Source organism: Poecilia reticulata, chromosome 9 (assembly GCF_904066995.2).
Source record: "Poecilia reticulata chromosome 9, P_reticulata-male-v2, whole genome shotgun sequence".
Taxonomy (NCBI): domain Eukaryota; kingdom Metazoa; phylum Chordata; class Actinopteri; order Cyprinodontiformes; family Poeciliidae; genus Poecilia; species Poecilia reticulata.
The window spans coordinates 24,832,362-24,845,220 of NC_088838.1; the positions used below are offsets into that span (position 1 = coordinate 24,832,362).

The 12,859-nt window shown below is 36.3% G+C and overlaps 1 protein-coding gene across 2 annotated transcripts in view; it reads left to right on the forward strand.

The window, feature by feature from the left end:
- Positions 1-2,478: 2,478 nt before the first annotated feature.
- gpat2 (glycerol-3-phosphate acyltransferase 2, mitochondrial) overlaps positions 2,479-12,859 on the forward strand; it is a 146,347-nt gene continuing 135,966 nt past the window's right edge. The window contains exons 1-2 of one of the 2 annotated variants that reach the window (XM_008418198.2): positions 2,479-2,633; positions 7,997-8,062. The gene's annotated coding sequence lies outside the window, so the exon portion shown is untranslated. The remainder of the gene's footprint in view (positions 2,634-7,996; positions 8,063-12,859) is intronic. The other variant, XM_008418202.2, reaches the window with a different exon arrangement.

Sequence of the window (12,859 nt, forward strand, 5' to 3'; positions counted from 1 at the left end):
TGATATTTTTGGATATTCGAACACAGGAAATGTCTGTAGCAGATTTGGTTGAGAGTGCTTTTTGGAAAAAACCTGTTTTCCAAATTGATATAATCTCTGATAAAATGTTGCACTTCCCAAACCTCAACAGTTGTCATACCAGCCCGTTGTATTGACTACTTCATGGCTGGAGGTCCAACATACTGTGGCTGTCCATTTGAAACATGTGTAAGCAAACAATTTTCATATTTACCAATTAATCTTGTAAGGTGACATTGTGTCTGAGGGTATTATGTTCTTTGATTTCTGATTCTGCATGACATCGGTGCCCGATTACCTATGTTTTGCAAGTGTTTTCTTGTGTGAAGTTTGTTCCCAGTGAGGATATACTGACTGAGCTCCCTTGTAGGGATACACCTGTGTTTTCTTTGGGCTTTTCCAAGAACAGCTTCTCTCATTTCTGCAGCTATTCAGCTAAACAGTGCTCCCAGCAAGGAGCCCATGTCACTGTGAAAAAGAGGAATGATGCTGAATCAATGGGGATCACTGCAGGTGATTTCACTGATTAGCATACCTTCACTCCCAGAGAGAGAAAGAGAGGTAATCAGTAAAAGAACCCGGAGTGAATATCATATCCATCCAAGCCTGGTCAATACTTGTGTGCCTACTTACAATACAGTAAATCATGCGCCAGGTGTTTGGAAAATAACTCCCTTCCCAAAAGACGGAGCAGAAAATGAATTCTTGATGCACTTAGTGTGTTATGCTGAGCACACTGCTCTTCATTTCCCTACCAATTAAACCCTACTCACAAAAGCACCACAGTACAACATGTAGAAATCATGATGCTTGCAATTCTGCCAAGTTATGTTTATTGAGTTTTATACTGACTGTTTAACTTTTAGGACTTTTAAAGCATCCCCACAACATGCTACTAGTTTATCCCACGGCAAGGTGTGTTCAGGATGGTTTCCTGGTCTTTATGATGCTGTTTGTTCTCTAATGTTATCCAACACAACCCTGAGGCTTGTGCTGAAACAGCTGTGATTGAACTATACACAAGTGGGTTGTTTTCCTAATAAGGGAATTTTTTAAGGTAATGACTTTATTTAGTGGGTTTAAAGTAAAAGGGCATGGGCAACACATGTATAATTTGTCTGTAAAGGTTTTTGAAATAGGCTGCACAGTGGTGCAGTTGTTAGAGCTGTTGCCTTGCAGCAAGAAGGTTCTGGGTTCGATTCCTGGCCCTGGTCTTTCTGCATGGAGTTTGCATGTTCTCCCTGTGCATGAGTGGGTTTTCTCCGGGTACTCCGGTTTCCTCCCACAGTCCAAAAACATGACTGTCAGGTTAATTGGCCTCTCCAAATTACCCCAGGTGTGAGTGTGTGTGTGTATGGTTGTTTGTCCTGTGTGTCTCTGTGTTGCCCTGCGACAGACTGGCGATCTGTCCGGGGTGACCCCGCCTCTTGCCCGGAACATTAGCTGGAGATAGGCACCAGCAACCCTCCCGACCCCACTGAGGGACAAGGGAAAGAAAATGGATGGATTTTGAAATATACCTTCCACTTTAAAATAATTTCAAATAAATCACATAGCAGAATAAAATGCAATAACACCTGTGGTTGTAATTTGTAAAATTGTGGACGGGTTCAGGTAATATGGATATTTTTAATAGGTACTGATCTTTTAAATAGAACATTAATCTTGTTTTGTTTTGAGAGCCTTCCTGAAAAAGGCAATATTGTAATGTTTTAATTAACATAATAAAACAGAAAACATTTTGACAGGTGTTTGCTGTGCTGACTCCTAATGGGCTAGAAAAGATTAAATTAATTAAATTACATTTCTAAGCTGCTCTCTATTTGGGGTGTTTTCTTCTATCACAAAACAAAATGAGCTTACTGTTTTTAATTATTTGTTTATTTATTCAAGTCCCATTGTCATGCCATGGTGACTTTCATCAATATTGTCAAATATGATATTTCTCCTAATATGGTGCAGCCAAATGATATAGTTTTACTTTTTTTGGAGTCTGTGTCGTTAAAAAAATGCAGCTCATTGAAGATAAAAATTCTGTAAATTCCTCATAAATTTGTTCTTTAACTTTCCAATTACCACTGAAAACAAAAAAGACGATAGACTATCGTCTTTTTTGTTTTCAGTGGTAATTGGAAATGTAACCACTTATTTTATCCTAACACGCCTTAAATTATATAATTTAAGGTCAACAGGTAAAAAAAAGGCATCACAACAAATTATTAGTTACTATCACTAGGTTGTAGTTTTTAATCTTTTACGTGACAAACTTCACAAGAATTTAGAGACAAGCTATTTTGATTTGAATGCCAAATTAAACTAGAAAAATTAACATAATATGCATATTTTTGATAATGCACAAGCTAATATTTATTAATCAGCAAAAATGACTTGTCAGGTTCGAGTTGTATTATGGTCATCTATATTCTTAAAATAAACATCCTTATTTTCGAAAGCGACCTATCAGATATCGCGATGTTTGGTGAATGTAATTTCCGGCGTCCATCTTTGTTTTCGTTCGAACCCCCCTGGCTTTGGAAAGAGGATAAAGTAAATCAGCAACAACCAAAAAAAAAAAAAAACTCTTAAAAGTTTTAAAACATATGCTCAACATTCTGGTAAGTGTTGCTGTAATACTGTTTGTGTATTAAAATGCTTCTCGGGGTTTCACAGAGCAGATGCGATGTTACTATTTTTTGCTTAACACTGAGGATTTTACCAGCTGCTAGCTAATGTTGTGAGCAGGTGTAGCTTAGCGCACCGAGAGACGGTGGGCAGATGCAAAACGTCTGTCGGCTCACAGCACTGTTTTTGTGCAACTACCTTGTTGCTGCAGGTCTGATGAATTTTAATGCTAAGAAAAGTTGGGCTTTGGACAGGGTAGAATTAGAGTCTTCAAATTGTCCTGAAACTTTTAAATGTGTCCCTGAATAAAATGGCTGAATTTCCTTCACAGTATGGAGTCTGTCGTTGGCTCTATGTTAGATGTTTCCCTGGCTTTGTACACTTGACTTGAATTGATAGCTGATTAACAGTATTTGCTGAACTGCGAATGTGTTAAAGCAGGAAAACATGAAACATGCGGGGCAGTGTGCCTTGAGGACCAGGGCTGGAAAAAAGCATATTTAGCTGACTGGTATTGATTGCGTTTGTAAATTTAAATAATAATAATAATAGTAATAATAATAATAATAAAGTTTCTATAATAACAAAGTAATGGATGTGTTGGTTAAAATTTTACATTTTACATGCTAAAAATTGAGTAATTTCTGTTCCCCCAACTCATATGGAAATGTGACACAAAATACCGAAAGGGGGCATATCTTACTTTTAAGAGATATACAAAAGGATTTTACCATGAATTCATATACCATTTCTGATTAATGTCCTGCCTGTTGGTAGTTAAGACCTATGTCATTTAATTAACTATGTATACAGGGATTAAGGTAAACTAATGTTGGAAAACGGTGTGGTTCTGTTTAAACTAATTTTAGAAAAAGTAGCAATTTTCTTAAAAAGGTAACTTAATGTGTGGCTCTTCTAATGTTGTGTAAAAAAATCTAATGCATAGTTATCTAGAAATGCATGCAATAATTTACCAAATATTGGGTCCTAACAGTCCTTTATTTTTGCTAAATTGCAAACACCAATGTTTTGGTTTGACATGGGGATTTAATATTTAACAGAATATTAAATTGTCCATTCTGAAAATGTAATGAAACTATTTGTTTCTTGGACATTTTAATTTCTCTACTATAAGAAAAAAGCAGTGAAGAGTGAGGATATAGGTATCACTGAACAGCAATTCTGGCAGCTTATATTAGATCCCTTTTAACCAAAATCACCCATATAGCTGATGAAATTCAAAACATGTTAATACGCAAATATTAAGAGGTCAAAAGCAGGAGTTCTGAAAGCATCAGCGAGCGCTTTGAAGTAGACATAAATTATCAGTGAGGATTTAATGAAGGCATTTGCACTTGCTTGAATTTCTTTTTAGATAGAAAAGCCAAAAGGTTTTTCCGACAACTAAGAAAACCTTTCAGATGAGGGGTGAAATATCAAGGAAATCGAGCAGGTCCAGTTGCCTTCATTCAGCAGTATCCCGTGATTAAAGTCTTGTTTACCAAATATTGAATTCATGATTTTACAGTCTAAGCTCTACAGGATTCATCAGCAGCAGTTGAAGTCGTTTTATATTTGTGTAATTTTCATTAGTTTTCGTTTGATAAACTAAAGATTTAAGTCAAAACCATGTATGTGAAAATACCGCAACATTTCAGTGAGAAAAGCCAAAACTACAGAGTTGTCTGATTAATGATTTCACAGATGCTTCTTTTGTGAAATAATTGCAGTCATAAGTTTTGCTATTCATGATTCTTTCAATTTGATGAGTGAAAAAAATGGAGCAATATTTCTTTAGTTGTGTCTTGCAGGGCTTTTCCTGCAGTAGGCACATAAAATAAATAATGGTGTATTACTGTGGTTGTATTTATCTTTTGTCACATAAATCTATAGGTATTCATTTGCTTCCTGAGTGCAAAATTACTTGGATACGCACTTTAATTTACAGAAATATTTACAGTAATCTTATAGTTTGTGTCAATATTATAACCCTGCACTGACTAATCCTCCTATAGAAAAACTGTTGGTTTTAAAAACCCTCTTTAGAGGTTTTTAAAGTCCATTTGTGCCAATTCTGTGTAAAGTTTACTAGTTTTATTGTTTTTGCTTGTTTTATTGAATGTTTTAATCTTCTAGTAACTGTTGAAATTACTTTATAGATAAGTATGATGATGATTATTATTGACTTTAAAGTCTGCTAGTAGATCAACTTGTTCCTTGAAAAAAAATCTAAATGACAAATTGTTCTTAAAAACATTAAAAGCAATGTTGTTTTAGTTTCTTTTAACTCCTAGATCTGAAGGTGTTAAAGTGCAAAATAGCTCAAACATATTAGGCCAACATGACAAAAAAACCCCATAATTTTAAATGTTTAACAATTAAAGTTAAAATATACAACTATTTGAACTTGTTTCTTAATGTAATATTAAATACATTAAATAATGTACTTGAAATGGACAAGTAAATCTTTTCAGATTGACCACATACAGGCACTTTGTTATATTTGTTGATATTTATACAAGCAGAAAATGGAAGAAAATGCTATAAACAGACAAATTGTCTGATTTCATTAAATGCATACAGCTTTAAATACATTTAATGTGGCCTGGTCTTGTCTGTCGACTCTTCTTTAGTGTCTGATGCTATTGCATCTGATTGTTCTACCATGTTAATCCAAGAGACGTTATAGAGCATTCAAACCCTCCATTTGTCTTTAATTTTAAGTTCAAATCTACCTTGATTAATTGAGAAGAACCAGTGAGATGGAGCTTTGCCAATGATTGTTACTGAACTTCACTGATATATGCAGCTCACAAACATGTACACAAAAGAACTGGAGTTTCTCCTGACTCACTGCGTGTCAGGAGAAGCCTGTCATTATTGTTGTTGAAAAAGGTAATATAGCAAACATAGAAATGGAAATAACATTTGTTGTCCCTCAGTGGGGAAATGCAGGTGTACCAGCAGCAAAGTGACAGGCAAATCAAAGCATGTAGGTCCACACCAAGATAGAAGTATAGAAACAGTCAGAATAACAGACTATAAAGTCTGTTACAGAATAAAAAATATAATACTGTGGAATTTAATAGAAATCATAAAAAACCTCAGATTAAAAGAAATGTGCAGCTGAGTAGGATAATTTAAAAAATATACAAAATGTTTGTGTATTGGTACATAAAAAAACAGAATATTTACAAAACCATAGAAAAAATTTGCAAATGTCAGGGATGCATATGAACACTTAGTTTGTTTGGGATCAGTGATGTTTATAGAGTCTGGGAGGAAGAATCTGCAGTCATGCTGCTTTGTGCTTCATGGCTGCAGCAGTTTGTCACTGAAGGAGCTCTCCAATCTGCACCAACTTCATGCATGGGATGACGGACATTATTCATCACAGATGAGCTAATCTCATCAGAAATTAGCTGCTACTTCAACATTTAACACCATGGACGACGGCCATTTTCACCAAAAAGATCTTCAGGAGCACCTTAAAGATCCGTCTTAAAGATGATCTGTTCTGACCTTTCATGTTAGGTGTTGACTAAAAATACTGATTAACAAATATGCTTAAGGTACTTTATGTCACAACTTGGGCTACAACTAACAATTAATTTAGTAGTAGATTATTTTATTGATTATTCTGATGATTAATTGACTAAATTGATACAAAAAGTAAACAAATTCTACAGTTTAAAAAAATATCTACCAATTAAGCCTTTTTTATACAATATCAGAAAAACAAACAAATAATTAAATAACTTTTCTAAATAAGAAAAACATTTTACTGCATAAAATGCTATGTAGATAAAACTATTATCTATAAATAAACTACTTGAAGGTTTGTCTTAAACATACAAATAAAGGTGTTTTTGTAATAAATGCAAAATGTGTGTATATATATATTTATATAGTACTGGTTTTACTGTTGAGTATAATCCAGTTAATGATTCATTGATTATTAAATTAGTTGACAGTTACTTCAATTATTGATTCATCTAACAATTACACAATGTTTTAAAGATTGTGCAATTTTTAAAACACAATCTTAAGATTATTTTGTCGGTTGAAAAAAATGAGCACATTAAGAGCACTAAAGGTCTGTCCCAGTGTAGCATTTTATGATCACCATTTGTTCACTTTTATGTAATAAGCTGTTTGAACCAGATTATTACTGTCTCCCCTTTATTGACGGCAGAATGAAATATAGTTTGAATACGTCTGTACCTTTTTTTTCCCCCAATAGGAGTTAAGTTGGTAAGAATTGCTTTTGCAGAAAACAACTTGGTGGGATAATGAAAAGAACCGACGCTTATAAACGTTGGTATTATTCCAAAGAAAACAACCAAACACACATTTAAATGACATGGATTATAACCGCAAGCTGATTAGGATTGGTATACAAGTTCGTTTTCTCTGCATAAATGTCAGAAGTTGCAATGTTTTCTTTGTTAAAACTGTTTATCATTAGGCTGTTTTCCAATTATAATTGTTATTTCCACAAAATTCCATCTGAAAGGCTTGTCGACGTGTGCGTAATACTCAGGCAAAAAAGGAGCAACTGGTGAAAAATGAGAGGAACTGAAAGGCCCACTGAAAGTCCTATTATACTGTGTATTTTTAGGCTCTGACAGGATCAGAGGTATCATGTCATTTCACCCTCTGATGGAGAGGAGAGGAGGGAAGCCTGCGTTTGTGTGTCATGTTAGTACATGAGCTAATCCCCATTTCTTCTGGCTGCAAGAGCGTACAGCCATGTAGCGATAGCAGGCCTAAAATGGATCGAGTTTATTAACAGAAGCTGCGATGTCCATCTCTACTGGTTCTCCTGTCCCACTCCCAGTGAATGAATGGCTGTGAATAGTGCAGGAATACATCATGATGTATAGGATGGATTTGTTCTCTGCAGTCAGATGAGCTCCGAGTCAGAGGTTTTCTCCTCCCTTCAGATCTCTTGGCTCTCATCTCACATTTGTCTTTGCTCGCTGCATTGATGTCTTCTCTATTACTGCTGATTTGACTTGTCTGCTTGTGAATACCTAATCACTCTGAAGATGCTACACTTTCATTCCTTGAAAGGTTTATTCCTTTTCTTCTTTTGCCTCCTTTCATAGTGGGGTGACAATTATTTATCACTGGAAGGGGAACATGTCGGATTAAATTTTTTACAAGCCCTGTGTTTGGGATGATCTTTGTTCCTCTAGCTTGGCACAGATAAATGTTCTTAGAAATGAAATAACTATAATTGTAGTTTTTGATTGTCACATGTGGATCTCTATCTTGTTGTCAGAAATGTGTCCTTAAAGATATTATTAGTGCTAAAGTACTTTTTTCTAACAAGTTTTCTTTCTTTTCCAAGGCTACCCAGAGCGTCTAGCTGCCAGTGGTCTTCAAAACATAAACTTCTTTGCTGCTATAGAATAAGGTAGGACAAACAATAATCTTCTTCTTGCCAACAATGCACAGCAAAATATGAAGTCAGCTTTGTCCTTGCTCAGTCTATTGTCTGTAACATTTACATTTTGCGGTTGTTGTGTGTTGTAACATTGTTTTATTCTTGCCAGTATTGATTTTTTTCTTTCTTTTTTTTTAAAAAGTTTTTCTCAATTCCACAGTCGTTTTTATTTATTTATTTGTCTTTTAGCTGCTATTGAAAAAGTCACTAAGCTGTTACTTTTTAAGGGGCAGTAGCAACTGTGCACTTTCATCACTGTCATAGTAAATGGTGAAAACAAACAGTCCTCTAAATGATGAGTACTGCCTGGATAGAAAGTTGAAAAAACTTTTATGGTTTTGAAATCATAACTTTTTAAAGTCTTGCGAAGAAAATTGTTCATTACTTTCATCGGAACCTAACAAACACTGTAATGAAAACACTCTTCCTGTTTCTTACTATTAACGTCGGTGTACTCTCTGTTCTTTGAAGTACAGCCGTGCTACAAACCTTGAACAGAGAATACAATTACCACACAGCTTTTATTTTTAACAAGCTGGAGGACAGCCTTGATTTGTAGGTAATGCATCTTGTGAGCGGGTTGTATCAGGGGCAACCGTGTCAGTGGTTTGAGATACTTGAAGGAGAGTGATTGCATTTGTATCCATAAGAGCTGCTCAGAGAGTCATGTGATTGCTTAGTACTTGAGGCTGGGAGGCTGTAAATACAGAAAAAGTGTTGATAGCTTTGAGGTGGTCACAAGACTTGTAAAATATAGATCTCAACTGTGGTTTTTAAGGGTTAACAGATACACTATCATTTGTGTGAACTTGACCATTTCCTACAACAAAAGACAAAGACTGAAATGCTGAACCACTGTTCATGCAGGAAATTGGTAAACCATGGGATTCCTGCATAGTTTTAACCATATTGTTGTCACCTTTGTCTTCGGTGGCAGTAAAGTGTCTGCAAGGTACCAGACAACATAAACCCTAAACCAGCACAGAAAAAATGCAAAAACCTAAATAGATGCACTTGATCAAGGATGTATTTCTGAAAGTATACATCCTCCCAGATGTATACTTTCAGAATACAATTGAGAAGTATTTGCACAATTGTTATTGCAGTTAGTTATTAACAAAGTGATAAGCCATCATATTTTTAACATCCATCCATTGTCTATACCAGTTTGTTAGGTAAGAGGCATGGCCACAGATTACTAAAATATTTGTTTACAGCAGCCTTAATATCAGTCGTGTTTTTGGTCTGTGGGGAAAAGCTGGAGTGACCAGAGAGAACCCACTCGTGCAAACTCGATGCACTCCAGGCTGCTGGGATTTGAACTCAGGTGTCATAAGAAGTGATGACCCAAATGTGAACAGTTTTCATTCCGTCTGTATTCATCTGCATGCACAAAGCCAGAGAACTGCATTTGTTAAGTAAGCCTGTAATGATGTGGTTTCAAACCATCAATCAATTTTAAATAAATCTTTAATAAAGCGTGGTTGTGTGCATGGTATTCCAATACCTTAATGGTATTTCAATAGTGCCTAACCATTTAAATCACAGCTGTGACCTAATTTACCAGTAGCAGCATTTTAGAATGGATGTTGGTGATTTTAAAAAAGTATTGCTTATGAGTTGCCCCCTTGTGTGGCAGCAAGTTAATGTGCATGCAGCTTTGTGTTTCTCCCTTTCTGCAGACATGGTGGGCGGGCTAATAATCTCATTTTCCAAGCTGCAGCTTTTATGGGTGACTAACGAGATGGCATTTCTCCAAATACCAGTTCTCTTACTGGTATTTCACTGGTTGCTGATATGTCTGCTTGATGCAGAAATGACTATATTTCTGCAGATTTAGCAATGAAGGAGTCTGAGTTTGGCTGGAGAAAAATACTTGGTTGACCTCATTTAAAGGTGTTTGTTGCATACACTTTTAATAATTGTTTTCTTGTTGCCAATTCAGCAAAAAATAAATGATGTATTTGTTTATTTGGTAATCTTAGTTTAGCTCTACATGACAAAGAAACTCTGAGCTATTCAACTGAAGTTGGGCTCAACACAAATGGCCAAGGACTTTGGTTGAGTCTTTTACTGGATATTTTAGTTTTCTCTAAAATAGTAAAGATAAGTGCTGAAAGTGCGTATAAATCTCAAAGAGTAGTAATATTCACAAGACTATATGTTGTATACAAATGAACCCTATTAAAATATTTGTAAATTGCCTGTGAATAGGCCTGTCACGATAACAAATTTTGCTGGACGATTGTCTAAAAAATGCGATAAACGATAATATTGTTTCAAGACCTTTTGACACTGATTTAATGGAAATGACATAATGATGCTTGCGATTTCCTACCATAGATACACTTTATTTTCAAATGAACACATAACACTGGAACTGATAAACCAAAGAAACAAAACAACCAAAACCAAAAATAAAAAGGATTCTCAGTCTCCATTAACAAAAACGTACTTGAATAAAAACTAAACAACATAAAGCCAAAATGGAAATAAATACTGCATTCAACAGAGTGCAGATTATGAAGTCTGTATACTAGAGGTGTGCCGATCGATCGGCCACCGATCATAATCGGCCGATTTCCGTGAAAAAGTGTATGATCGGTGATCGCCAATCACGGTCTCTTGTTGCCGATCACACAAACCGATCACCTGCATCTCATTTTGCAGCCTGCCTGTGCAGCTGGTCTCCTCTTTCTTTCACACTGCGCAAACGTGCAGCAACAAATCCTAAGCGATGTTGAACTATAACGCACTGAGTGAATGGGGAAGTTTGCGTGTTGCGGCGGAAAATTGAAGCACGTCAAAATGCATCAACACAACGAAGCTAATACGACATAAAAACAATGGCATACTTGACGGAGTTGGGCTACATCGAGGCTCACTGCAGTAAAAAAGAAATGGAGGATCAGATAGCAGGTAAAGCAGCACACCGCTACAAACACTCACCCGGATTAGCATGACGGTCAGAAAGCTAAACAAATAACCCACAAAATTATTTAAGTCTTTCAGCTGCAATGTAAGACGCTGGTTCTGCTCTCGCTGTTGAACCGCTGCTACGCGCTACAGGTAGTAATATCTCACAGACGGAGCGCCGCTTCTGCTCCACCTGGTAGTGACTCTCACACCGAACCTCTGCTTAAAGGTGCAGCATCTAACTTAAAAAAAATACATTTTACATACGTATTAAAACTTTCGCTGTCCAAACATGAGATAGATAATCTCTGAAAAAAGAATCGATCTCCTCCCTGTTCTGGATAATTACTCCGCTCAGTCAGAAACAGCCACTCAGAACTAGCAGTAATCAGCTAGCCGCCATGCTATCAGGAAGTTTTCATTCAGTAACTCTGGATTGTTTATTGTAATGGAACCTGTATTTGCCTTTGAATGTTAGGTTTTATACTTGAATTTTTTTGGCAATGTTGAGAGGTTTTTGTTTGACTCTTTGCATTATTTAGCCTCTTCAGAGCCTTCATATGTTATCAGTCTGTTAAAGATAATATCACCGATAGCAGTACAATTTGCATAATGTCTGTTTTGTTTAGTTTTCTTCTTGGAAACAGTTATTAAAAACAAGTTTTTGTTTAAATTAAGGTGAATTCATGGTTCCTTTTTCCACATAATGTAACCGGTAGTGTTTATGATAAAAAATAAAAATAATTATGGTATCTGTATCGGTGATCGGCCCTCATGGGTGATTGGTATCGGTATCGGCAGGAAAAAACCTGATCTGCACATCTCCACTGTATACTATATTGCCCTTCAGTAATCACTAGATTTAATCACTAGATGGGCACATCCGACTACCTAATGCAGTAGTTCACACTACCCGGTTTTTGCCCCTATTTTCCCTTTACGACAATCTTAGATTGTTGGCCGATCTAAGATTGTCGCTTGTGATTTCGTAACCAATCATCCTGTAGTGTGTGGTGTGTTACGGTAGATCGTCGTGGCCGCTCCGATCTAAATCAGGGGATTTCCCCGACTGGGAGCTTAACGCTGAATGTGACAGGTAGCCAATCAGAAAGCGCGGATTCTCCTCCTGCTTTCTGAGGGGAAATTAAGAGGGGAATCCCAAACAACTGACACGGCGCAACCCGAAGGACGTTGAATATATGTGGAAACAACATTAATGTTTATTCAACATTTCGTGCAAAGAATATAGAAATGACAAGAGGAGGAATTGGAGCCAAATTGCTACCGCAGTTGATAAACCCGGTAACTTTTCAGCTGTTCTTCGTTAACGTGACATAAATAGGTTATAATCATTTTCATTCAGTCAGGACTTTACTCTGACTCTAGCCACATGCATCACAGGTAGATTCTAGTAAAGCATTGATTAATGCCTGATTTTAAAATTAGTTAACTGGACTTGTAGCCATTATTTTGTTCCGATGTGGCTGGACACCACACGGCATGACGAACCCGTTATACCCAGGATTTCTGTCGGCTAATGTGTCTCTCAGGTTTTGGAAATGGGCCGACAATCAGCCGACAACTCATGTAGTGTGCGCTGGACATTAGACTTAAGGAAATGAGGAAGGGAGGGTCAGTGGAGAGCACCGGAGTTGAGCTTTTTTCATTCAGTGTCATCAATAGAAAGAAAAAAAGGCAGGAAGAGACGATAAAGCTGATAATCAAAATGAGGTCGATAGGCTTAATTTATCGTGCGATTAATTGATTTATCGTTTATCGCGACAGGCCCACCTGTGAATCCAAACATTAAAAAAGATGTTAATGTGGAAACAGTTTTGATGTTTAGTGTAA